This window comes from Danio rerio, chromosome 3, assembly GCF_052040795.2.
Source record: "Danio rerio strain M-AB ecotype USA chromosome 3, GRCz13ab, whole genome shotgun sequence".
Taxonomy (NCBI): domain Eukaryota; kingdom Metazoa; phylum Chordata; class Actinopteri; order Cypriniformes; family Danionidae; genus Danio; species Danio rerio.
Window position 1 is genome coordinate 18594887 of NC_141023.1, and position 27381 is coordinate 18622267.

Here is a 27381-nt window from a genome sequence, read left to right on the forward strand (position 1 = left end):
TCTGCAGTTGACGTCAGAACAGCAGCAACCGTTACTCATTCACTAACATCACTTTAGAGCTAGTGTTTGAATGATTCTCTAGCATAATGTCTTAAGTGATGACAAAAAGTGATTTTTGCACTCATTTTAACATTATAAGGCTGAACGGCATAAAATGCCATCAGTCTACAAAGATTTCCCATTATTTCTCTGATGCAATCAAGATATCACAATAATGAACCCTGAACAAGCTAAAGCAAAGCAAATACTACCATTTTCTGTGGTATAAATAGAGCACTACAAAATATAAAAGAGAGAGATTGCCTTAGAATGTCACTTGCCTGATTTATAATGATTTGTTCAGCTGTAGTTTGAAACTTACGTTGAGAAAACGCTGAGTTTTTCACCCCCTAAGGACTTATTATGCAGCCTCTGACGCCATCTTGTGACGGAACATTAACCGTCACTTTCTTTGGTCTGCTCAGACAGGCTGATCTGACTGAATCCCAGAAATCATAAGTATTTAAAAAATAGGCACTATCTATATAAATAAACTGCATAGTTACAATTTAAACAACTACATTCTCCACTGAAAAAGCTTTATTATGTTGTCCAACAGCAGCAATATTTGTCAACCTGTAGAGCGTCATCTGCTTGTTGCTGTATGTGGGTGGAGTTATACACAAGGGTGAAGGGTGAAGAGGCGGTACGACTGCTATTATTTGCAGAAAATCGCAGGGCTATTAGCCAACCAGATTCAACAACCAGATAGAACTGTTGTATAAATGCTTATAAGGCACTGGGCTAACATGATTATTGCATACAGGTACATGTGGTATAAGTTGTTCTTGTAATGTTTTTTGTTTTTGAGGAGTCATAACACACATTTCATGCAAAAGTTTAGTGAATCGGACACAGTGTTTTTATATACTGCAAAAAAAAAGTCCATAAATTATACGGTTATATATTAGGGAAACTAACTATTAAGCAGGCGACGGCTTTTACTGAAGCCTTTTAACAGTTTTTTACTGTTGAAATCATTGCCATTTTTTACAGTGTATGTCACAAATAATTCGATTCAATTCTTCTTTATATGTATAGCGCTTTTACAATGTAGATTGTGTCAAAGCATCTAGCTTCACGTAGAAAATTATAGTGAATTGAAACAGTGTAGCTCAGTTTTCAGAGTTTAAGTTCAGTTCAGTTTGGATTAGCTCAGTTTAGTTCAATGTGTTTTAATATTCACTGCTGGGAGTCCAAACACTGGAGAGAGTAATCCATTGATGTGCAGCTCTACAAGTCCCTAACTATGCAAGCCAGTGCAAAAGTGGCGAGGAAAAAAACTTCACCAATGGTCGAAAGCGAAGGAAAAAAAACCTTGGGAAAACCTGGAATCAAGCAGATTAACAGACATTCATCAATTCATTCATTTTCCTTCGCCTTAGTCTCTTATTTATCAGGGGCCGCCACAGTGGAATGAACCGCCAATTATTCCAGCACATGTTTCATGTAGTGGATGCCCTTCCAGCCACAACCCATCACTATTCAACACATATAAACTGTCAAATTCACAGCCATATTTATTCACTATGGTCAATTAAGAAATTCTTTTATAGTGCATATTTTTGGATTGTGGGGGAAACCAGAGCACCTGATGGAAACGCATGCCAACAATGGGAGAACATACAAACTCCAGACAGAAATGCCAACTGGCCAATCTGGGACTCAAACCAGTGACCTTCTTGCTGTGAGGCAACAGTGCTATTGACTGACATGTGCCGCCTATTGACCAACATGTCTCTGTATAAATCTGTTTTAATCATATAAATCTGTTGATATAAGTCTGGAGTCTGTTAGTTATTCTGGTCACTTCAAGGTCATTGTTAAACATTTTAATAATAATCCCATTAAAATTTCTCATTAAAGTTGCTGCACATGCATTTCTGAAATGTATAGCTTTGTGGAAAGTGTTTTCATCCTTCCCTGAGCTCGTTTTCACATTAATTCACACCATATGGAGCCTTTGATATGTCAAAGGGAATTATTTTTCAAGTCCACTTCCCATCACACTGCGACACCGGCCAATTCCTCATAATGGTACAGTGACATTTAAAGATGTACTCCTCCTTATAAGCACACATCCACTGGAGATGAGTGTAATATCAAGAGGAAAAAGGGCCACCGTAATGAGCTCTCAAAAAGTCATCTCTTCCTGCGCTTGACCTATCAGATGAAATAAAACTGAATACTGCACAGGAACTACAGATTACTGGCAAACAGGCAATGCAAGAGCTAAAAGACTTATAAAGACTCATAAGACTTCATAAATTAACTAAATAAAATATTCATGTAAAATGGATGGTTTATGATTCACTAAAATCGTAAACATAAATTTCTTTAATTAAATAAAGTTATAAAATTAAGCTGAAATAGATAAAAACTGTTACCTTAAAATAATGCAACAAAAATAATTTTGATACAAACAGACTTCATTTATAAAAGGTATATAGGCGTATAAAAATGCTTGTAAAATAATATTTCATAATATGTTATGGTACTTTTTTCAACTTTAAGTGTGTTTATACATTTGTAAATTGTATATTTTAATGTATAAGCTTATAAAAGCTTTCTGTTTTTTGGCCTTTTTTGTTGAGATTTTAATTACACACACCGGGCAGTTTATTAGGTACACCTTACCAGTACCGTGTTGGACCCTCTTTTTGCCCTCAGAACTGCCTTAATCCTTCATAGCATAGACTCAACAAGGTACTGGAAATATTCCTCAGAGATTTTGGTCCAGATTTGTCGGCTGCACATCCATGATGCGAATCTCCCGTTACACCACATCCCAAAGATGCTTTATTGGATTGAGATCTGGTGACTGTAGGGGCCTTTTGAGTACAGTGAACTCATTGTCATGTTCAGGAAACCAGTCTGAGATGATTCACGCTTTATGGCAAGGCACGTTATCCTGCTGGAAGTAGCCATTAGTAGATGGGTACTGTGTGGTCATAAAGGGATGGACATGGTCAGCCACAATACTCAGGTAGGCTGTGATGTTGACACGATGCTCAGTTGGTACTAATAGGTCCAAAGTGTGCCAAGAAAATATCCCACACTCCATTACACTGCCACCACCAGCCTGAACCATTGATACAAGGCAAGATGGATCCCTGCTTTCATGTTGTTGGTGCCAAATTCTGACCATTCGAATGTGGCAGCAGAAATCGAGACTCATTAGACCAGACAACATTTTTCCAGTCTTCTATTGTACAATTTTGGTGAGCCTGTGTGAATTGTAGCTTCAGTTTCCTGTTCTTAGCGAACAGGAGTGGTACCTGTTGTGGTCTTCTGCTGCTGTAGTCACTCTGCCTCAAGGTTGGACGTGTTGTGCGCTCAGAGGTGTTCTTCTGCATACCTCGGCTATAACAAGTTACTGTTGCCTTTCTATCAGCTGGAACAAGTCTGGCCATTCTCCTCTGACCTCTGGCATCAACAAGGCATTTGTGCCCACAGAACTGCCACTCACTGAATATTTTATCTTTTTCCGACAATTCTTTGTTAACCCTAGAGATGATTGTGTGGGAAAATCCCAGTAGATCAGCAGTTTCTGAAATACTCAAACCAGCCTGTCTGGCACTAATAACCATGCCATGTTCAAAATCATTTAAATGACCTTTCTTCCCCATTCAAATGCTTTTTTTTAAAACTGCAGCAGATTGTCTTGACCATGTCTACATGCCTAAATGATTTGAGTTGCTGCCATGTGATTGGCTGATTAGAAATTTGCAGTATTAAGCAGTAGGACAGGTGTACCTAATAAAGTGGCCAGTGCGTGTATGTACAAGTAAATTTTGAAATTAACATTATATATATAGTTGATAAAGAAAACCTAAAATAAGGTTAAACAATCCAACTAGCTTGGCAAAATGTTCCTAAAAAAATGCTTCTAGCCTTGTAAAGGAAGTGAGAGGGTAATTTCAAATTAGACGCACCTCCACTGATCTCATTTTTGGACAAACAGCCGAGTCAATAAACAGGCGCCGTTATTGTCACATCAGATCAAGGTCAGCGCTCCATTTTAATCCGAATCTTGGTGACGGTGGCGCTGACAAATGTTTCAACTGCAGCATTCATTCAGCCTGTATTCATCAGATTTCGGCTCACAGCTATCGTAACTCAACGTGCAGCTGTCTGTCATCGACCCTGACAACCTCCACGTTCATATTTACTCCCGTTATCTTGATTAAATGATGCCTGTCATTATGGCCTTGTGATAAACATCAGTAACAAGCTGTCACATTAATGCGCAGATATACTTTCTCTCGGTTACGGCTGCATCTGTGGGCTTCCATTTGCAGACCGCACTGTATGGCTAGAAATATCACATTGGCAACACCTTTGACGTAGGGCTGCACAATATATCGTTTCAGCATCGATACTGTAATGTGCGCATCCACAAAAGTCACATCGCAAGATATGCTATGTTGATTCTGGATTATAGTTGACAAGAAGTTACAGAATTGTGTTTAATTACTGTAAGTTTTGTTACTGTTTTTACATTTTTGTCTTGTTTATAGTCCAAATATTTCGTAGCAAAAACAAAATTATTTTACTTTCCTCACTGGCAGATCATTTTGCTTGTTTAAGGAAAAACGTATAATTTTGGCTTATTTCATTGGAAGTTGAAAACAAAACAATATTTTTATTTGATCTAAAAAAAAATTGTAGATATTTGGACTAGAAACGAGTCAAGTAAGAAAAGCATTTTTTGCATTGTGATTATTCCATTTCTGTACCTGAATAACATTAACTCCCCAGAAAATGGTCAAATAGTGCTGTTCAAACTATTCATATGGCAATAATCACACATGATGTCCAATTTTCCAAAATCGTGCAGCCCTACTTCAAAGAAATGCAATAAATATTCATTAAACCGCAACCTGAAATCCATTGCTTCGAGTACATTTTGTTGCACGTTTCAGATGACAAATCCACTACAGGAAGTGGTCTGGATTTTTACGTATCTGAAATTTGTTACTTCATTAAATGCATTACATAATAATCTTGTACATAACCATGAGAAGGCGGGTGCTTGTCAGATCAACAAAGCGAATCACTGACCTAAACTCTTCCCTAAATTCAACAAACAAAAACAAAACAAAAGTGCACAACAAAAATATAGTTATCTCTTTTTATCTCTTTCGAGACACAATTAGGATGTTTTGTTGCTTTTATTTGGTGTTGTGTGAATCAAATTTAAGTTGTTTCATTGAAAATATAGCGTGCATTAATTCCTTGTTCAAGCTGTATTTTGGTCTGTTACAGCATGTGATTTGACTCCGGTCACAGACAGGCAATCTGTCAGACTACACATTGTCTCCTGACTCATCGTACCCCATTAACTTGTTATGAGTTGCGCTACTGAGTTGCTACTGAAGTGGTATCTTTCTTTTTTGGCTGATTTGCCATCAGAAAAAAACTCATAAGCTCAGAATTACATCAGTACCAGCTACCACAAATTATTCATATAAACAACTATTTCAATTATAATCTGCATCTGCTTGCAGAAGAGCTTCTGTGCTACTATTGGTCAACATCATAAATGTGACAGAAGCCATTTTGGAGACTACGAATGAAAGCTACTAGTCTTTTCAATCGAGAAAATGTGTAGGTGTTTTGCAAAATTGTGTTAATGGTTTATTCTCAAAAAATAAAGCACAAAACTGTAGCTTTTAATGTGCAGCGCAAATGGCCATCACTGGGGTGGTAACCTAAAGATTGCCTTGTACTTAGTTTAGAACTCCTTTTGGGTACAAAATTCTTCTCTATGGACCTTTTGTTGACATTTTAGGGTATAGCTATTGGTACAATACCTTATTTCTTACATATCTGTATGCTTTAATAAAGGCACATTTCACATTTGAGCAGATTGGCTTCCATACTTTTTCTTTTTAGACTTAAAGTTTTGTATATCTGAAATGAACTTGATATTTTTATATACAGTGACAGTTTTTTTCTCAGTTTTATGACCCCTTTAAAATATACAGACAAAACCTGCCAATTAGCATCCCATTGCCCATCATTATAATCTCCAAATCATTCTCATATCTACCAATTGGCTTCATCACTCTGTCTGCCAATAAGCTGGTTTGAAGTCGATGAATGCTGCATACTGGTGGTCTTTAAAGAAAATGTCCCTTTAAGTCACTAAAGCTCTTTTATTGGCAACAAAACCGCTTTATAAATGTAAAACATTATTATTGATTATCATATGCCAGTCAAACAGCCTTTTGAATGATCTCTGGCCAATGAAAGCTGGAATGGAGTTCAGACCTTTTGCCATCAGTCCGAACAATCAAAATATAAGTCTAATCTCAATCTATCAGCAAATGATTGGTTTTTCAGAACATTTTGCAGCAATTACAATGTAACACAGCCTCATTTCCTGAAGCCCCATGACTTTGGTAGGTTGATACATGCTCAGAATAACTAGTTTGAGACTAATGTCAGAGACACAGCAATTCAACATCAAAGAAATAGAAAGGGAGCTGAAAACTGACTGTTGCATTTTGCATTATGGCTGTGCTTTTTCTCGAAGCGACCTGATTGGTAGAATTTTTTCTTTTCTCAAATATATTTTAAATCTATTTTAAAAGTGGGTCAATATAGGCCAAACTTACTTAGCAATTTTTTCTGACTCAAATCTGGCTCACACAATTAGCTTTTACTTGGCCCACATGCCGCTGTAAATGGCTACAAGGGCTAAACTTGAACCATATCTGGGCCAAGTCTCAGCCAAGATAATAACCCAAAACTGGGCCTGAACTGGGCCAGATATGTTGGTGTGTCACGACTGCAATGAATTTGATAAACCCATGAAGCATTTTGCTTTAGGCGCACTATCTGTGTGCTTTTTCTTGAAGCGACCTGATTAGTAGAAATTTTTCTTTACTTTATAAATAATTTAATTGTATTTTAAAAAGTGGGTCAAGATAGACTAAACTTACGTGGCCCACATAAACGTTTTTAACATCTGGGCCAAGTAATACATTTGATATCTGGCCCAAGTCTTGTGTACCACCTTAAAGTCGATCCCACCTCTGCCAAGCCTGGGCCATTTTTGGCCCACATGCTGTCTGTCAGTGCCGGACGAATGCCTGCAGTACCAGCTTTATACCAAATCTGGGCTAGAATTTCTTACTACCTGGGTTTGGTCAGTTTAGTTTTTGTTCTTGTGCTCCGATTCATAGCTGAACAGTTAACCAGAGCGATCTCTTTCACTGACCGCCAAGAGTTTAAATGCTGGATTGGTCAAATTCCCTCTGAGGTAAAACAAACTAGCCTCACGGATGTTTACCGATGACCCGACACTGCCCAATTACTGACAATTAACTTTGTGTGTCCAGCCCTAATGATTCACAAAAGTGTTGAAATGTTAATAAATAATTAAACCCTTCACTAGTTACTCCACTGGTTTAATTATCATGTAATCATATATAGCTTTTTTTGCACCAAAAAAACTGTGAAAATTACTGTTCAGCAATGCTTTCCATGTCAGACTGGGTTTGTGTTTACGATGAGCAATGAGACTCCTGCATAATGCTGACTTGCATTGCCTGTATTAAACAAGTATCCTGACCTGAGGCTGGAGAGTAGAGCAAATTTGTATTTACAGTTTTGTTTTGAGACAAAAAAAACTGTTCTCGAAGCTTTGCTTGAGTATAGTTGAAGCACTAAAGTCACGTAGAGTGTTTCGATAATGTTTTTGGTGAATCTCTGAATGTCTTGTTGCTCTCTATGAGGGACACAGGAGAGGATTTCATCTAAAATGTCTTAATGTGTGTTCAGAAAATGAATGAATGCCATATAAAGCTCTTGCAGTACTAGCCCAGGATTGTGTGTGAGCATTGAAAGACTGCTCAAGGTAACCCACGGTTATGTTAACCCAGGGTTAAAATGATCCCACTAAAAAGCCCATTATGCGTCATGACACACGACAGGCCTAGAGAGTTGTGCTGACTCTCTGCTCTCTGTGGTATTGTGTTTGACAGTGTATTTTAGCATGTGCACGTGCTCATAGGGCGCTCATTAAGGCTGCTGCATGACTGTGGCTTAACGAGCCATTAAAGAGCCATTAAGACTCATTAAAGCACAGTCATGCAGCAGTCGTGCTGGCTTAACATGACACTGACTGATTCTGAGAGCTGCTGCAGGTAATCAAATGCTTCACAAGGTGACTGAGCCAACATCCAACAGCCTTCTAGAACTTTTCCTACAGCCAGATTGTGCTGCATCAAAATGAAATTAATCTTTTTTTCTTTTTTGAGATGACTTTTTTTTTTGTCCAGAAGATCCAGATTAAAATAGAGGGTTGACCTTGATTTGTATCGGCAGATACCAAAATGTAATTGCAACTAGATTTTTACATTATCCATACAAAATATGAGTGGCGTTTGCTTGTGCGAGCCAAAGCAATACTAAGGGTTTGTGGATCATTGCCAGTGTGTTGCTATGCAGTTCTGAGGTGCATTGAGTGGTTGGTAGATTGTATCGGTGCATGCCAAATGAGTCAATGTTTAATCTCTTGGACATTCTAGTTTTATTGCAAGTATACAGCATGTTTTGTCCTGTTTTATTGTACTGTACACAAGTCATCAATCATATTTATGAGCACTCAAGCTCCACGTTTTGATGGATCATGCAGGGCAGATGGAAGATCTCTAAGTGCAACACGACCAACTTATATTCATGGACTTAAGAGTGACTTTGAGTGTTTAGTTTGACGCATGCGTCTAAGAAACACGGTGGCTATCCATTTTCCCCTTAATTACACTCTTGACATCCTCTAATAAATAATAAATTACTAGTTCATGCTTACATGGGTACTCGCTGACATGACAATCGCTGAAGTGTCCTGGGGTGTGACATGCTATACTCAGTCTGAACAACATTTTCTAATTATTGTCCATGCATTTTTTATGATACTATTAATTGAGAGACCACATGGAATATTTGTGCTTCCAAATATTCATTGGATACACCGCAGGACCATTTAGTTAAGTGCAACATGCAAAAAGCTAATTAAAAACTTTTTGAAGGGCATGACAACTATGTCCACTAAACTACAAAATACACTCAATGGCCACTTTATTAGGTATACCTGTCCAACTGCCTGTTAACGCAAACTTCTAATCAGCCAGTCACATGGCAGCAAATCAATGCATTTAGGCATGTAGACATGGTCAAGACGGTGTGCTGTAGTTTTAAGTGACTTTGAACGTGGCATGGTTGTTGGTGCCAAACGAGCTGGTCTGAGTATTTCAGAAACTGCTGATCTTCTGGGATTTTCATGCACAACCATCTCTAGGATTTACAGAGAATGGTCAGAAAAAGAGAAAATATCCAGTGAGCGGCTGTTCTGTATGCACAAATGCCTTGTTTATGCCAGAGGAGAATGGCCAGACTGGTTTGAGCTGATAGAAAGGCAACAGTAACTCAAATACCCACTTGTTACAACTGAGGTATGCAGAAGAGCATCTCTGAACACACAACACGTCGAACCTTGAGGCGGATGGGCTACAGCAGCAGAAGACCACACCGGGTGCCACTTCTGTCAGCTAAGAACACAGGCTCACCAAAATTGAACAATAGAAGATTGAATAAACTTGCCTGGTCTGGAGAGTCTCGATTTCTGCTGAGACATTCAGATGGTAGGGTCAGAATTTGCCACAAACAACATGAAAGCATGGATCCTTCCTGCCTTTTATCAATGGTTCAGCTTGGTGGTGGTGGCAGTGATGTAAAGCTGTTTCACCTTTACATATTTTCTTGGCACACTTTGATCCCATTAGTACCAATTGAGCATCGTGCCTACCTGAGTACTGTTCCTGACCATGTCCATCCCTTTATGACCACAGTGTACCCATCTACTGATGTCGACTACCAGCAGGATAATGCACCATGTCATTAAGCACGATTCATCTCAGACTGGTTTCTTGAACATTACAATAAGTTCACTGTACTCAAATGGCCTTCACAGTCACCAGAACTCAATCCAATTAAGCACCTTGTGGATGTGGTGAAATGGGAGATTCGCATCATGGATAGAGATTTTTGGTCCATATTGACAACAACATCGCAAAGTTCTGAGGCATGTTTTCATTATCTTGTTGAATTTATTAAGGATTAAGGCAGTTCTAAAGGCAAAAGGAGGTCCAACCTGGTACTAATAAGGTGTACATAATAAGGTGACTATATATTAAATATATAATAGACTATATACATATAAATTCACACATACGGACAGAATTCTTCTATGTAAATACTCCATACATGTTTTTTTTAACTAAAATTGTGTTCAGTGTAACAATAGCTTTATGCCAAGTTTGCATATTTAGACTAACAGTCATTTAATGGCGTAATAAAGGACATAAGTATTCCAATGTAGTCTTTCAAACAACTAGGTTTTACCGATTTGACACCAAGAACATTTTAGTCATTTAAAACAAGATAAAAATGTAAAAAGTAACATATTCTTTTATTCATTTTAACAAGAACTAGTCAAGTTAGTTCATTTTTTAAAAATATAACATTTAAAAAAAAAAAATTGGTTGACACTTCATAACACGCTTCCTGAGTGTTTAAAATCACATTTTTGCATCACAGTGCATAATCATTTAATTTTGCATCACAGATTTAATTAACCTAAAAGCGGGAAGTCACCATCTTGAAAGTAATAATAACTGTTATTATTAAATAACTTAAATTAATTTAAACATTTTGCATATTAAATCATGTTCTGTGTAAAATATCTCAACTTTTAGAAGAGTCCAAGCTAAACAAAAGTTTCTATCATCAAACTTCGAGTTGTCAGTCAAGCATTATACAGCATGGTTTGAGAATCAAAAGCACACTTGTCTATTCTTGTGTAATATAAATGTTATCAATACAAGTATGGAAAGATAACAGCGTCCCTCCCATTGGCACAGAATCTGTCAATTCTCTCTTCAGCATTAATCTCCAGCATCAGAAAGGATGGGGATCTGGTCCTGGACCAGCGCCTAGGACATTCTGTGAAGATCTCTATTAACCCAGAGTCCTAGAAGGATGCAAAGAGTCCATCCATCAAGATCCTTTCCCCCAAACACATTTCTCACTCACTGTCAGCCTTCTTACCACTACAAGCCGATTTTCTTTCTCTCTCTGCTTTTTTTTTTTTTTTTTGCTGCTCTGTTTTTGCGTGAGAGTGAGGATTTTTTCCAGGCTGTTTAACTGTAATAACATCTGAAAGGCAGCAGATTACGCTGGAATTGAAAATGTGTTGCAGGGGCAACGATCCATTTTACTTGACACATGTAGCCGTGGACTCCATATATCTTGGATGGCACCTCTGTTAACGGTCAACTGCAGTGCATGTTAGGTTATGGTGCACAGAAAAAGCATGTTCTGGCTTTTGTTGTATGCATAGATGTAATATGTTTTTGTGTGTGTATGTGTGTGTGGGCGGGTGGGTGGCTATTTAGAGTGCAGGATCATGATAAGATGGCCTTAAGCTGAGGTTGTGGCATCCAGATGTCATCTGACTGCTTTAACAGTGGCAGATCTGCTCTCCTCACTTCTCTTTCTCCAGCTCACACTGCCACTCTCACACAATAATCCCTATATAAACATAACACTTTGCATTGTAATCTGCCTCGTGGACTGAAAACGTAGTAACTTTCTTTGACCTTTTGCTCATGGAAGGGGAATATATATATATATATATATATATATATATATATATATATATATATATATATATATATATTAATTTCTGCACTATAACAAATCTTTTAAAGGGATAGGTCACCCAAAAATTCAAATTCTGTTATTATTTACCAATTTTCCACTTTCAAAGAAACCTTTTAAGTTTTTTTTTTATTATTCTATTGAACACACAGGGAGATACAGTATATTGAAAAAAATGGGGGATTAAAAAAAGCAATTAATGATTTCCATATTTTCTTTTGTTCCAAGTCAATGGTTACCGGTTTCCTGAATTCAGAATATCTTGTTTTGTGTTCAGTAGAAGAAAGAAATTGATAAACGTTTAAAACCACTTGAATGTGAGTAAATGATAATTAAAGCCCAATAAGTTAAGGTAACTCAAATCGTCTGAGGAAATCAGTTGCAACAAACCATTTGAGTTCAAAAACTGATCTATATGAGTACTGTGAACTTACTCCATTTAAGTTGAAGTAATGAGGTATTTAATTAACTCATTACCTTCAACGCCGAGTTCAAAACTCTTGTCAGAGGAATAGAATTAACTTTAGTAACACTTTATAATAACTACGAATAATTTATTAAGCATTAGCATGTAATTTATTCAATTTACATCTAGCGCATGTGTATGGACTTGTGGGGGAAACCGGAGCACCCGGAGGAAACCCACACGAACACGGGAAGAACATGCAAACTCTACACAGAAATGCCAACTGACCCAGCCGGGACTCGAACCATTCTTGCTGTGAGGTGACAGTGCCAACCACTGAGCCACCGTGTTGCCCCCTCCTGAAATCAGTGTAACTAAAAAAGATAAAGCTATAAATAAACAATTAATTAAAAGAAAGATCAAAAGAGTTATAAATATTATATCAATTATATCAAAATAGTTCATTTCATTTCATTATATAGGCACATTTTCCAAAATGTCCACATTTTTGTACCTCGGAAGTAAGTGAAAAAATAATGATCCTACTTCGGATCAACATAAGCTTGAGTAAAAACTTTAATTTCTGAGTAAACTTTCACTTTAGGGGTCTAAATATACCCTAAAAGTGGGGTGGCTGATTAAATTATTACAAAAACAATCTAAATATATTAAAAAAAACACAAGAAGTGCATTAAACGTTTTTTTTGGTGTTGAAACAAATATAAAATGCAAAAAAAGGCAAGTTTTTTACAGTGTACTTACCGAGTCTGTTTAATATTTCATTTAATAAATATAGTACTGTTGTCGTGATACCATTAATTCATCTTATGATACATACCAGCTGAAGTATCACGATACCAAGTAAAATTGTGATACTGTAATTCATAAGTCAAATTATTTTTAAAAAAAGTCAGAAATACTAAATTTTACCTGTTATAGCAGGTCTTGAATTTAATTAATAATTCCCTTATTATTGAAAAAAGTTAACCTAAACTTCACCTAAAATTCATTCTTTTATTTTGTAGATAATTGACCAACAAAAATACATAAAAATAAAGATACGAATTATACCAAATAAAATTTGTTACAGAAAGAGCATTTTTCCCAAAAAAAAAAAATAAATAAATAAATAAAAATAAATAAATAAAATTATAGGCTATATGAAGTGGTCAAAAATTGTTTCAATGTTTCCTGTTGCTATTTTGGGTTTTTCATCTATTGTTTTTTTTTTTTTACCGCATCTCGATGTTCACGTTACGGTTGTTTATTCTGCCGAAAAGCCAGTAAAGACTTAGATTATTGCAAAGCAACACGGAGATTTCATTGCAGCGATTACATGGCAGAGTACGTTGTTTATATTCTTCTGGATGTTGTATAAGTGTGGTGGTGTTTGTATCTTTTATATAACACATTAACGTATGCGCATAGCTAGACCTGTATATAATCTTTATTGGTGCTGTCAAACAAATTATTGCGTTCCAAAAAGTTTGTACACGTGGATGTATTGAATAAATGTTGATTACACGCCGCCTTTCCTTCCGTTTTTCAGCCAGTTTCTTGAACTTTTCTCCCCTTTATGAGCAAAAACTTTTGAAAGTCTATAAAAGCTGTTCAGCATTTCTTATTTTGACCAATTTAAACAATTATAAACAACATACAATGTAAACATTTTGATGTTCTTTTAGCGATTCCAATGTAGAAGAATCTCTTCCTGCCCTCCTTTTGAATTTCACGCTTCATCAATGATGTCATGTGAAAACAACCTATAAAAGCATGTATTGTTAATAATATTACATACAGCACTACAGATGTTAAGAGTTGTAGCGCAGGGTTATTGCTGTGGTTTTCTTTGCATCCTATAGCGTTCTTTTTCTTCTTCGCCAGAGGACATTATAGTGGACAAGGTGCACTTGGATTGCATTCTGAATACAAATACAAGCACGTGTCTTGTTGACAGTAACACCTGAGTGCCAAAAGAGGTTCCCCGCTTCACGACTTTTGCATATTAGAGAGAGAGAGAGAGAATAATCAGATTTCCACCTGCAGTTGAAGGAGAACATTTATTTCCCGCCCGTTTCTCAAAGGACTTACACTGATTGACAGATTCTGTGCCAATGGGAGCTTGTTGCCTAACAAATGTCCAATTTCCCCTACATGACCTTGGATCAGTCCTGCAAGCTCTGCGTTTTCATCTGTCCCACAGTGGGTGTGTCGCGCTGTCATGTAATCTTGTTGAGTTCTAACTTGTTTGCATCACTAACCTCTCTCCATTTTTACTTAAAGGGGTAGTCCACCCAAAAATATTAACCATTGACATCCATAGTAGGAAGAAAAAAATATTGAAGGGCTACTGGCTTAAAACATTTTTGGGAACCACTTGTGGCTGAGTATTCTTTTCATCCACTGTTTCATCCATCCATCATCTGTCTGTCCATCTATCTGTCCATCTATTTATCTAGACATCCGTCTGTCCATCCTTCCATCCATCCAGTTACCTATCGATTTATATATCTATCTGTCTGTCTGTCTGTCTGTTCATCCATCCAACTATCCATCTGTCCATTTGTTCACCTGTCTATCTCTTTGTCCATTCCTCTGTCCCTCTATCCATCCATTCATCCATCCATCCATCTATTTATCATCTATCAATCTACCTATCCATCCATTCATTTGTCCATTCATTCATCCATCATCCATCTATTTGTCTGTATGTCTATTTATCTGTACGTCCTGTCATCCATCATGTCTATCAGTCTGTCCATTCATCCATCTATTTATCATCTCTTTGTCTATCTATCCATCCATCCAACCATCTATCCGTGTCCACCCATTTACTTTTCTATCTGTGTGTCTGCCCATCCATTTTCATCCATCTTTCCATCTAATTATCCTTCATCTGTCTATCAATCTATCTATCCAGCCGTTCATTTGTCCATTCATCAATCTATTTGTCTGTATGTCTTTTTAGCTGTTTGTCCATTCATCCATCCTGTCTGTTTGTCTGTCTGTCCATCCATCCATCCATTCATCCATTTTTCTCCATCTATCCATCGATCTGTCCATCCATCTGTCTGTCTGTTTATCTGTCCATTCATCTGTTAATCTGTCCATCCATCCATCTATTTTCCATCTGTCAGCCCTTCTTTCTATCCATCTGTTCGTCTGTTTTTACATTCATACATCCGTTTATCCATCCATCCATCCATCCATCCATCCATCCATCCATCCATCCATTCATCCATCCGTTTAAAGTCATTTAATCATTTTATTAATCTGATCAACTCTGTAATGTACGTTCTTGCTGACGAGGCATTGTCCTGTATGTGTAATGCAGTGCTGAGAGACAGATCTCATCAGGCACCAGTCACTCATCTAAAACACTGGACAGCAAAACCGTCTTAAAGGAACAGCCCTGGCTTGTTCAAAATAATACCACATCATTTTGCTTTAGTATTTGTGTCAGGGCATTACAGTTTTTCTCCATCGGTTTGGCTCAATTCTTGAAACAGACATTACATTCTGAAAACAACATGGACAAACCTCCAAACCACTTGGCGATTGTTCACGACAAAATTGAATTTCTTATTCATTTCATCAAATTGCAAATGTCTAAATACATCTTTGCAAATGATTAAGTACAGATAGCCTACATCTAGCACAATGTCCAAGTGAATAGATCTTGTTGTCAAAATTTGTCAAGACCATAATACCATGAATACTATACAGTAGGTGAATCCTTGCAACATTTGATTACAATTTATTTCAGCTATTTATTCTTTTTGCTCTGATATATGGAAGTTACTTTGTTTTTATTGAAATGATCAACCACACACAGAGTTACCATTTCCTTGGCAGTGTAAGTGCAATGTGTGACGTCAAATCTGGGAGGCTACTCTTACCCTAAAATTCTTTTTTTTTTTTTCAGTTTTATACACAATTGTATTCTGTTAGCTTGACAAAAACAGTACAGTAACCATTGTCAATGAAGAACTAGGCTAAGACTGTAAGGTGGACATTATAGTGGATATTTTAGTGGTCCTTTGCCATACTGACAAAACATCTAAACATTTTGACTTGCAGTGCTTAAACAATATAGGGATGAAGCATTTTGGGGACACTGACTACTTAAATGAGAAGGAAATTTAGTTTTGACACATGAGTGAACTGTTTTGGGAAAGGAATGAGCTTTTGCAAGTGAGCTGTAGTGTTGTGCTATTCTGTAACACTCTTTTGCCAAATGATCTTAGATTTTTGAGAATGTAATTTCTGTTTCAAGAAATGAGCCAAACCAAATGAGAAAAACTGAAAAAATGAAACATCTGTCGTCATTTACTCACCCTACACTTGTTCCAAATCTTTTCTGTTGAACACAAAAGAAGATATTTTGTTTCTGGTACCCAATGACTATTAGTATTTTTTGTTCTCAGTTATGAGGTCAGTAGGTGACAGCAACCAGCAATTTTCAAAATATCTTCTTTAGTGTTCAACAGAAGAATGAAACTTGTCAAGTATAAAAATACATGTGGTAGAAAAAATGATGAGGTCATTTTCATTTTTGGGTGAACTATCCCTTATACCCAGTTTTACAATGGAATGAAAACACTGGTTTACAAGTAACAAGTGTTTTGGTCTCTTCCACACAGCTCATCTTACAGTACATTGCGGTGTTGTCTTAACCTCTCTTGTGTCGAACATGGAAGAGTCCAACTGCTGAGTTAAATTTTCCAATACATTTTTAACCCAACAATTGAATTTGTCCATATTTGACCTAAAACTACGATGGCCGAGAGAGCTCAAACTCACTGTGAGTTAAGAAAACTGTGTAAATAGAAAAACACTAACAAGCACCTTCAATTTGACAACAGACACAAAACCCATGAAACACACTGCAAATAGTGCTGACCACATCTGAAATGTTACAGGGACCACTTTATTACGGTTTATTTAAACCTTTAACTTTCACTTACACATTTTTGACCAATTTTTTTGGTCCAAAGTTTTCCTCACACCACTTAAAACTGAATGTGAGGGTTTTCTTTTAAATGATAAATAGCAGTATCAGTATCAAACAGGCAGTTCCAATGCCAGTTAAAGGGTTATTGTTAGGCCCACATGGAATCTGTGCACGCAGAAATCCACAGAATTTTCGCAGATTTCAAGATCATAATTGACTCTATTTATTAACGTGTGTAAATTTATACTTACACTAAATTAATTACAGTAAAATTATTGACTAATATAAAAATTATTTACAATTCAGTTTGTAAAGTAATATTTTCTGTCTTTTTGTAGATATATTAAATGAGAGACTTGCTTTGTTTACCAAATAAGCATATAAAATTGAATTTGCATTAAATAATTATTAAATAAAAGTCAAAAAGGTATTATTTCCATTTCAAATATTAAATTTTTTGTAGTTATGATACTCATAAAATCATTCGGCAAAAAAATGTCCACAGCTTCTGTCTCTCCCTAGTTATTGTTAAGTGTGCAATTGGTTAGATTATTAAGACTAAAAATATACAAATAACAAGGAACCACATGACCAGGATGTTAAAAATAAGCAAAAATATTAGACAACATTGCTACAGTAAGTCTAAATAGGAAGCTGGGTATGTCACTTTTTGGGGTCCCCCATACATTTGAGGGATACATTTCCTTTTTGGTCTGCACTATTTGTAGTGCATTTCTGTATTTGCACGTGTTGTGAGCATTAGCACGCACATGTCTTAACAAACTGAAGACGTTTTCTCAAAAATGTTTTTTTTTTTTCATATGCATGTGTTTTCTGAACTCTCTCAGTGACCGTAGGACTGTATTCAAACAGGTGACCAATTGTTTGATTTTATACAAAATATGTGGAAAATAATGGCCCGGTTGATGACATTGTAATACTATTTACATATAATAAAGAGCCATGGTCAACCCGAGCTTAAACAAACCATGTTGTTGTCTTGATGGACAGCCACAAAGCTAGGAACAAGAGCAGAACTACCCTGTACCCCCTTTGTTGTTCACAAGGCGGTCTAAAGTGCGAGCGGTTTCACTTTCTCGTGCACTCGCCACACATCTTTTTTTTTTTTTTAAATAGTTAATTTCTTGAGCTGATTGTGATTATTGAAGTACTTCTGACATCTGATCCTTTCAGAAACGAACAAACGCGAGAGTGAATCGCGAAGGAACAAAGGAGAATTTGGGAAAAACAAAGGAGCAAATGATACTTTCAGTAACCATGAACAAACTGCCATGTTTAACTATTATCATCACCTTTTGGACTATTATAAATTTGGAATGACGGAATTACATTCTAACAAGAGGTTACATGTGCTGGTAAAGATTAAAGACACAGATGAGAGGTTTGCACTGACAGTAGGTTATATGTTGCGTGTTGTGTGATTCTCATCATCATTCGATATGTGAACGACCCGTACAGCTTTACTTTGACATTTCCTCGAGCGAGAATGACGTCAACTGAAACTTTCTGTCGTGTACCACCACACCATTGGTACCCTTTTGGCAGTGAAAACGCAAACCTGACACTGAGTTTTACCATACTGTACCCTTCAGTGAAAATGGGTCATAAGGCATGGATCAACCAACATTACTGTTAAAAATCTCCTTGAAAGAAAGACACTAGTGAGTTAATGAATACAAGATTTTAGTTACTTGATATAGTCTTAACTTAAATTGTCATTGAATTTACTGCTTTGTCATTACGGCGTTCAACGTCATCTTCATAAAACCACATCTATTCATTACACTGGAAGTAAGACCTGCTTTACTGCCCCTGTGTAATTCATTTACTCCATGTGTCACTGTGCAGAGAGTGAATGGCGTGCGGTGGCATTTCAGACAACATAATGAATGTAATGTAATTCTTCACATCCACTGTTAAAATGTTTCAGTCCCGCCGCTGCTGTTTGTTCACTGGCGGTGTAGCATTACACTCTTTGTGTGTGTGTTTTATTACAGAAATATATTTTGGTGCACATCTAGTGTGATAACTTTAGGAGTAGGGTTAGAGTGGATGTTTGCCCGGCTGCATTAGGATTAAGACGGCATCTGTTTAGAAATGTCTGTTAGACTGCTCATCTGACCTGTTTGCTTTAGACAACTGTATGTTTGTGTATGTATCATTTTGTATATTAGGGAATATTATACGCAATAATACATTTTATTTTATATATTATATTCTTTACATATGCTTATATGTAATGCCATTTCAGTTTAGGTTATTTTAAGATAAATTCATCTGAATTAAAATGAGAAAAAAAAAGTAAATTAATAAATGAATAAATAAATTTATATATATATATATATATATATATATATATATATATATATATATATATATATATATATATATATATATATATTAGTAATTATTATTATTTATTGATTATCATCATTATTATAAATGGTTTATTATTATTATTATTATTATTATTATTAATCACTATTAATATTATTATTATGTTTTATTATTATTATGTTTAATTATCATTTATTAATTTATATTATTATTAATTATTATTATTATTGTTGTTTAATTGCAAGTAGTATTTTGTATTTCATGTAAGTCATGTCATAATAAATAAATAAATAAATAAATAAATAAATAAATAAATAAATAAATAAATAAATAAATAAAATGAAATAGTTTTGCTTCTTTAACGGGAGTTTGAATGGGACATAATGGAAGGTAAGTTATTATATGGAACTGTATAAAAATGTAAATATAATAATATATATGAAATTTTCTGAGAAAAAAAAAACTGTTCTTTATGTCTGTCTACAATATCTGTCAATCAGCCATCAAACTTTAGCCTTCAGTTTTTATTCTTATTCATTAAGACAAAAAAGTCAACACGGGCGCATTTTGAAAATGTAGCCCTATACATTTCTGGATGTTGTGAATTATGTAGCCAGAAGTATGTATGGCTGCATTTCATTTTTAAAACGAACTCTAGGGGGCGGTATGACATCATTCCTTTTCGCACTTAACAGCTGACCCCTTATCTCCGCATGGAAGGCTTTTCCACTGTTACCAGTTTGTCTTGACTTGAGACGCAGGGTGGAGTTGACCATGACGACGGGGTTCAAGTCCGGTGAAGAACGGTTATCGAAAGCGGGCAAGCCCAAACATAAAATAAACAAATAAATATTAGGATGTGGTAAAATCTGAAAACGTGGTAAAAATCAGGCGAGGGCTTTTCCTCTTTTGAACTGCTTTTTAAAACTGTTGGTTGGGTTTAGGGAAGAAGAAGGGTGGGTCAGACGATTGGTCAGTCAATCGACAGTCAGCCAGTAGCAGCCTCTAGTGGATATACATGAGAACAGCAGGAGTGAATGGCACTCGCAAGAGAAATTTGACATCTGAAAAAGCATACACAGCGGCCTCTGGATTCGCAAAAACAAAAACTGCCAAAAAACATAGCTCCTAGGACATATTTGGCACTCTTCAGAAATGTATATTGGGGTGTTTTCAGAATGGGCTTGAGTTAAAAAAGGTACTATTTTTTTAGTTAAACATTACACACTAATATATTAATTTGAAATATATTAATTTCTTTGAATTCACTTGAATTCTCTAAATGTGAATTGCAATTTTGCATCCAGCATTATTCTGCACACAACAGTTTAGTTTTTTTGCATTTAAAAACACAATTTTAGGTCAGTGCATTGTATTCTTAGTTCAGCCATGCTTAAGTTTCAGGAAACAGTTTAGTGTGATGGCACAATTAATTCTCAGAGTAAGAGGCTTGTTTATGTGCAGAATCTATTGGAGTCACTGTTGCATTGTGAGTATTGACGGCCAGCTCTGTGCTGCTAGTGTTTTGTGTAAGCAGAGAACAGATGCATTGATCCCAGGGTTCGCTGGCTCCGCAGCGCGCTGAAATGTCCACTACACACCAGGGTGGACACACACACACACACTCTGACATGGGCATCTGAGAACCAACACACACTCGCCCTCTCCATGTCTTGGCTCAACTTTCCCAAGCTCTTCCTTTGATTATCAGCTCTCTTTTTTTGGAAAGATCATTTTTGTTTCTCAGTATTCTCTCTGTCACTGTATCAGATTTGATGCACCAATTTATAAATCATCAACTTGATCTGAAAGTGAAGTAGAACCTCTTGTACACAATTCACAACATGTCTTATTTTAACTGACTGAAAGTTTATCATGTTTAGCAAGCAAAAAGCTTTTTGAATTATTCTAAAATGTCTTCCATTAGAAAGCGGTTTAATTTTTTGAATGATTTTAATAAACAATCAAAACAATAACTTCTTTCTAATAGTTAGAAAGCTGTTTTTTTTTTTTTATCCTCATCTGTTTGCACTATACTTGCATGTTTCCCAAAACATAAAACTAACCATTTTAATAATAAAACAAAACAATAATAATAATAATAATAGTTATTAAAAATAGTTAATAATAACAGCAATAACTTAATGATAAGTAGTCTGGTACAAATATTTAACTGATTACAACTATAACTAAAATAAGAAAAAGGTTTGGCCATTAAAATATGATCAACTGCACCAAATTACATATTTTAACTATAAAACACACACACACACACACACACACACAAACACACATACACACACACACACACACACACACGAGCAATATCACACAAGCAGCAGTGCGATGTGGCTGTATTTTGGCACTAGTGCGAGGCGTGGGTTGGCTCGAGGCCACAGGTCGGGTGCCTTAGTGCCTCACCTGTGACGACATACTCAACTTTATTACATACAGCCATATCAGACTCCTATGAGCATGATATTGTGTTTATACAACAGTTCAACAGCATAAATGTGTGTATAATAATAAAAATCAAACAAGGCGAGTCTAAAAACCCTTTTGTATGAGGAACTACTTTCTTCAGCCATTCATTCACTTCTGCAGCTGACGATCAGAACAGCAAAAATGATTGCTACTTCACCAACATCACTTTAGAGCTAGTATTTGAATGATTCTCTAGCATAATGTCTAAAATGATGACAAAAAGGTGATTTTGCTGACATTTTCAGATTATAAGGCTGAACGGCATGAAATGCCATCAGTCTTCAGAGATTTCCCAGTATTTCTTTGTTGCAATCATGAGATCACAATAACTAACTCTGAAAAAGCTAAAGCAGTGCAATCACTACCAAATTACCGTTGTGTTTGCGATAAGGAAAAACAATAAACGTATGCGGGCACTTCTTCTTTCTTTCTATGTACCGAAATCGTCTGCAGTAATGAAAAACAGGAGACGCATTAGAAATAGGACTTAGGGTTATACCAAAAAGGGGCCTACACAAAATACATACATTTCTAATACAGTATGTTTCATCTCAAACTCAATACACTACAATTACTATGGTATAAATTACAGCACTACAACATACAAAAGAAAGAGATCGACTCAGAAAGTCACTTACCAGTTTAATAATAATTTGATCAGCTGTAGTTTAAAATTATGCTGGGTTTTTCCTCCTCTAAGGGCCTATTATGCAGTCTCTGTCACCATCTTGTGGATGGCGTTGCATAGTTGTAATCTAAACAACTGCATTCTCCTCTAAAAAAGGCTCAAAAGTACATTGTGTTGTCCAACTGCTGCAATATTTGTCAAACTGTAGTGAGTTTGTTATTCTGCTGTCACTCTATGTGGCAGAGCAATACACAAGAGTAAAGGTGCTGTAGGAGTTCTGATATTGCAGAATATCGCACTGTTATCAGCCAATCAGGATTCGATAAATATCTATAAATTATTTTATAACATTTTCTGTATTGTATTTTGTATGTTAGGCTTCACGGGATTGAGGACAAACCCTAAACCTGAACCAGATCGTGACTCTTTAAGTAACCATCAACCTAGCAACTATCCAATGCACCATAGCAACCACAGAACAATAAAAACTTACTCTGGCATTGTTACAGCATACACAAACAGCTCTGAAAGTGTTAATATTGTGACTTTACCTCATCACTTAGTCTACTTTGTGCCTAATCTAGTGTTATGTCTAATACTATATACCAATAAAATATCCTATAGTGCTCAGCATTTATAAGTACACCCCTCATGAATCTATTTGTTAAATTTATATAATTTTAAGGAAGCTATGAAATATTATATTTGTGCGTACTGAAGCCAAATCTGGAGCTTATCTTCAAAATAAATTACAATAATAGTTAAAAAACTAGTACACCCAAATTGATGTCATAGAAAAATATTAAATACAAATTAAAAAAGAGGAAAAATCAAGAAAAGCAAAAAAAAAAAAAAAAGACAAGTTTAGTTGACATTTTGTAGGTTGTAATTTTCAATGTTTTGCTTGAGTTTAATTGTATTATCTTTTACTTTCTAAATATGTTTGGTGACTAAAATATTATTTAAAAATATATATCTGTTTAATAAATCTGTTTTGTTCAAATGCACCAAAGTACATTGCCTATATTAACAGAGAAATGGATACATATTCATTTTCAAAATGGGGTGTACTTAATTATGCTGAGCATATATATATATATAGGGTTTTCAAGGGACTATTGAAGAAAGTACTAATCAAATAAAAGCTTAGAATCCAACCCTTGTGAAAGATGAAGCTTTAATATATATTTATTTTGCACACATACAGCAGGTTAAACTTGAAGAATCTAGTAACCTTTTAGTGGTTCCTAATTAGTCCAAAAACATCATCTCTTCTAAAATAGTAGTTGCCTTCTCTAAACACGCTCATGCGGAGTGACACAAAAAGCTCAAAGTCTGCAGTCAAGTTCTGAATGCAGAAAGAAAACCTCATAGTCTTGACGTAACAGTCAGCCACTTGACGTAACTGTCCTACACGCTGTGCCCTTCATAGTACACACTACACATGCAGTGCCAAGCCACTACAGAAACATCTAAATCCAGCCAACTTGCATATACAGAACTCATGCAATAAGCCTAAATATAGACTCTTGTTCCTCAGAGGGGAAAAGTTCACTCTTGTTATTTAATAATAAATTGGCATCAGGTCATAAAAATATAAAGCAGATATTATTCTGATAGCACTGATCGGAAGGAGAACAAGGACGCAAGGGCAATCAGGTCATTATACAAAATTGTAATATTTTTCAGATGAATGTCACTAAAATACTTTTTAACACCTATTTCTTACATGCATTAAAAATAATGATTGATTATTGATTTTAATTTATCTTAAAATCCTCTAATGTTCTTAATGATTTATGACAGAAGAGTTGTAATTAGGATTGTTGCAATGTTTATTTTTTTCAGTTTGCCCCAGAGCATATTTTTAGCTGGGCTCTTTCTAATGTTGAATCACCCACTGCTGCGATTAACTTTCCCTCCTCTTTTTATCCTAAACATTACTTGCGATCGGCTTTTGCCGTCCTTTCCCAGCCATCCCAAATAACCTTTCTTACCCATTAACCACCTTGTTCTCATGAAGCACCCTCTTCTCGATACGAAAGTGGCACATTATCACAGCTTCAGCGGGACGAATCCCAAATGCGTCAGTGTGTGCTCCATAATAACTGCTCCCAACAGTAATTACTGAAAGCTGTCATTGCTTCCTATCCAAGATCTCTCAGTTCACCTCTCAACGGAATTCAATTTCTGCCGCTTTAACATTCCAGCACAGCGACTCAAACGGGGAAGCGCGCTCCATCTGCCGCGAGAAGTGATTGATCATTGTGTGCTATACCTGTGGTTTAGAGCGGCAATACACCGAGATAACCTACAGGTCTGTTTGCTTTCGCTCGCACTTGTGAAACTTTACTATTGGATACAACAAGCATCCAACCTGTAGGTGCACTTTGAGGAGGATTCATAACACAAGCACACTTAGCATTCATCACAAAGCTGCTACTAAAACACAGTTCCGCGCTAATTAACAGGTGTGCAATTAAAAAATGTGAATAAATGAAAGTGCATGCATGCACCAGCAGCAGAGTCCCTGGCTGAAGTGAAGGTGATCAGTTACCTGCTTTGGCAAACCACATCCAGCCCGGACGCCCGACAGCACATTTTCTCCTCCGTGACTCGTCCTGATTTTTTTTTTCTTCTTCTTTTTTCCCCCGTCCCCCCCTCCTTCTTTCTCTCTCTCTTTCTCTCTCGTGGCTCTTGTTTGATTCTATTTCAGTGTAGACAGAACAGCCCACTGTGACAGTGGCATGGTCTCTAGCAGTTTGGCAGAAGGTCACATCATCTTCCGTGAGGGGAGGGTGGGACGGATGGAGGGAGGGGAGGGGAGGAGAGATGGAGGGAGAGCGGATGCCGGAGGAGAAACGACAGGCGGGAGGCGACTGTCCACAAGTGTCCTGGTGCAGAAGCGCATAGAGCTCCTTGTCCGGGACGCTCACTGGTTAAGTGGACACATGTGTGGACACCCTCATTGGACAGGTCCAAATGTGTCAGCGTCTCATCTGCATCCAAAACCAAATGTAGATCAGTCAATAGAAATCACAAGCTCAGTCTCAAATAGTTCCGAAAGTATCTTCTAAGTCTAAATGGTAACTTTGTTTACCTTGTTGAATTGTTTCCGTTGGGCGCTTCCAGCGTAGTCCTCATTCTGCTAAAAAAGCACAATGGATTACTCTGAAAGCTGGCAGTTGGGAGGGCACACAGGTGGCACAGGCCGACAGGTGGAGCTTTCTTGTTTTAGCAGGCTGTTGATCACGGCCAATAGATTTTTCAGCTTCTTTTATTCCCTGGAGTTGTATTTCTCTTATCGGCCGCCACTGAAAGGCGACTCGTTTAGTTTGTTGGAGCTGATGTGTTGGTCTGTGGCTGCAGAGTGCAGTTGCGGTTCTCAGATTACTGTAGTTGTAATCCCGGCTCCTTCTGCACTCCATATCAGAGGCAGGACTTGTGAGCCGTAATCATTCTGTGGTAAGGATTTATTCTAACTCTCTCTCTCCCTTTTTTTTTCTCTCTATAACCCTCCCTTCTCTCTTTCTCTCTAGACCATCTTCTCTCTCTCTCTCTCTCTCTCTCTCTCTCTCTCTCTCTCTCTCTCTCTCTCTCTCTCTCTCTCTCTCTCTCTCTTAAATAACTCTACTTTAACAGATGGCTGCCATGGTTGTGAGGCATTTCTACTGCTATTCTTTGAAGTCCAGACACAATATTGGTAGCAATTTCATACTCTGAGAATGGAGCGCTTTCGGCATTGCTGGAGATTCAGAATTTTTTTAATGTAGTTTATAACTGTAGTGTATACATCAGGTTTGGGTTTTTCTACCAATAGCCAAAGGCTGTTGCCCGACAAACATTTCTCTCAGGAGGTCAGGAGGTGAATTTTATCTTTTTTAAACAGCAGTACTGCACAATATAATTGCAAAATTATCAGTTTCACGATGATAGTATATGCAACATCGCAGTATCGCAGACACGTTATAATAGACATTTATTTTATGCATTGGTTGTTTATCTAAATTTTGGCCAATCAGATGGAGTCTTATTATTTTTTTCCCCGCCTTCCCCACCTGTTCTGCTATTGGCTGGAGCAGCCCAAAGGTGACCCCAGAGCTGAAAATAAACTTGACTTCACTATAAAATTCTTACAGACTCCAGACTTTTGAAAGGTAGCATACCTTAAGAATTCATTTCTTAACGGTCTCTTTTTTCTTGTAATCAGCCAACAATGTAAATTTTGTTTATTTACTCATCCTTGTTTCATTCTAAACCTTTATGACATTTTTTTCCTTCTCTGAAACACACAAGAAGATATTTGAAGAATCTTTTAGCTGTCTGCATTATGAAAACTTAAATCTCTAAGCTCTAAATCAGGGATGCCCAAATTGTTTCTCATGAAGGTCCAAAAACCAAACTTGATTGAGGCTAGTGAGCCGAAGGTAAATATAGTTGCCATGTGTAAGTTCCTTATTTATTTAATAATATTCAAAAGTAACTAGAAAACATTGCTTTATATTAATTAATACAGTATATTTTAAAAACAGCTAGCTGGCAGCCTACTCTTTGCAACTCTCATATGGTCACCTACTAAAGCTAAGCAGGGCTGCAACTGGTCAGTACCTGAATGGAAGACCGCTTGGGAAAGCTAGGTTACTGCCAGAAGTGGTGAAGGGGGAAGGGGACTCTATACTGCTCAGTGAACACTGTCTTTTGGATGAGACGTTAAATCGAGGTCTTGACTCTCTGTGGTTGTTAAAAAAAAAAGTAGGGGTTTAAGCCTGGCATCATTGGCCC

The 27381-nt window shown here is 36.6% G+C and overlaps 1 protein-coding gene across 1 annotated transcript in view; it reads right to left on the reverse strand.

The window, feature by feature from the left end:
• Nucleotides 1-26054, reverse strand: part of grin2ca (glutamate receptor, ionotropic, N-methyl D-aspartate 2Ca) — a 129580-nt gene extending 103526 nt beyond the window's left edge. Inside the window, 2 exon segments of the mRNA NM_001365787.1 lie at nucleotides 25157-25598; nucleotides 25700-26054. The gene's annotated coding sequence lies outside the window, so the exon portion shown is untranslated.
• Nucleotides 26055-27381: the final 1327 nt, after the last annotated feature.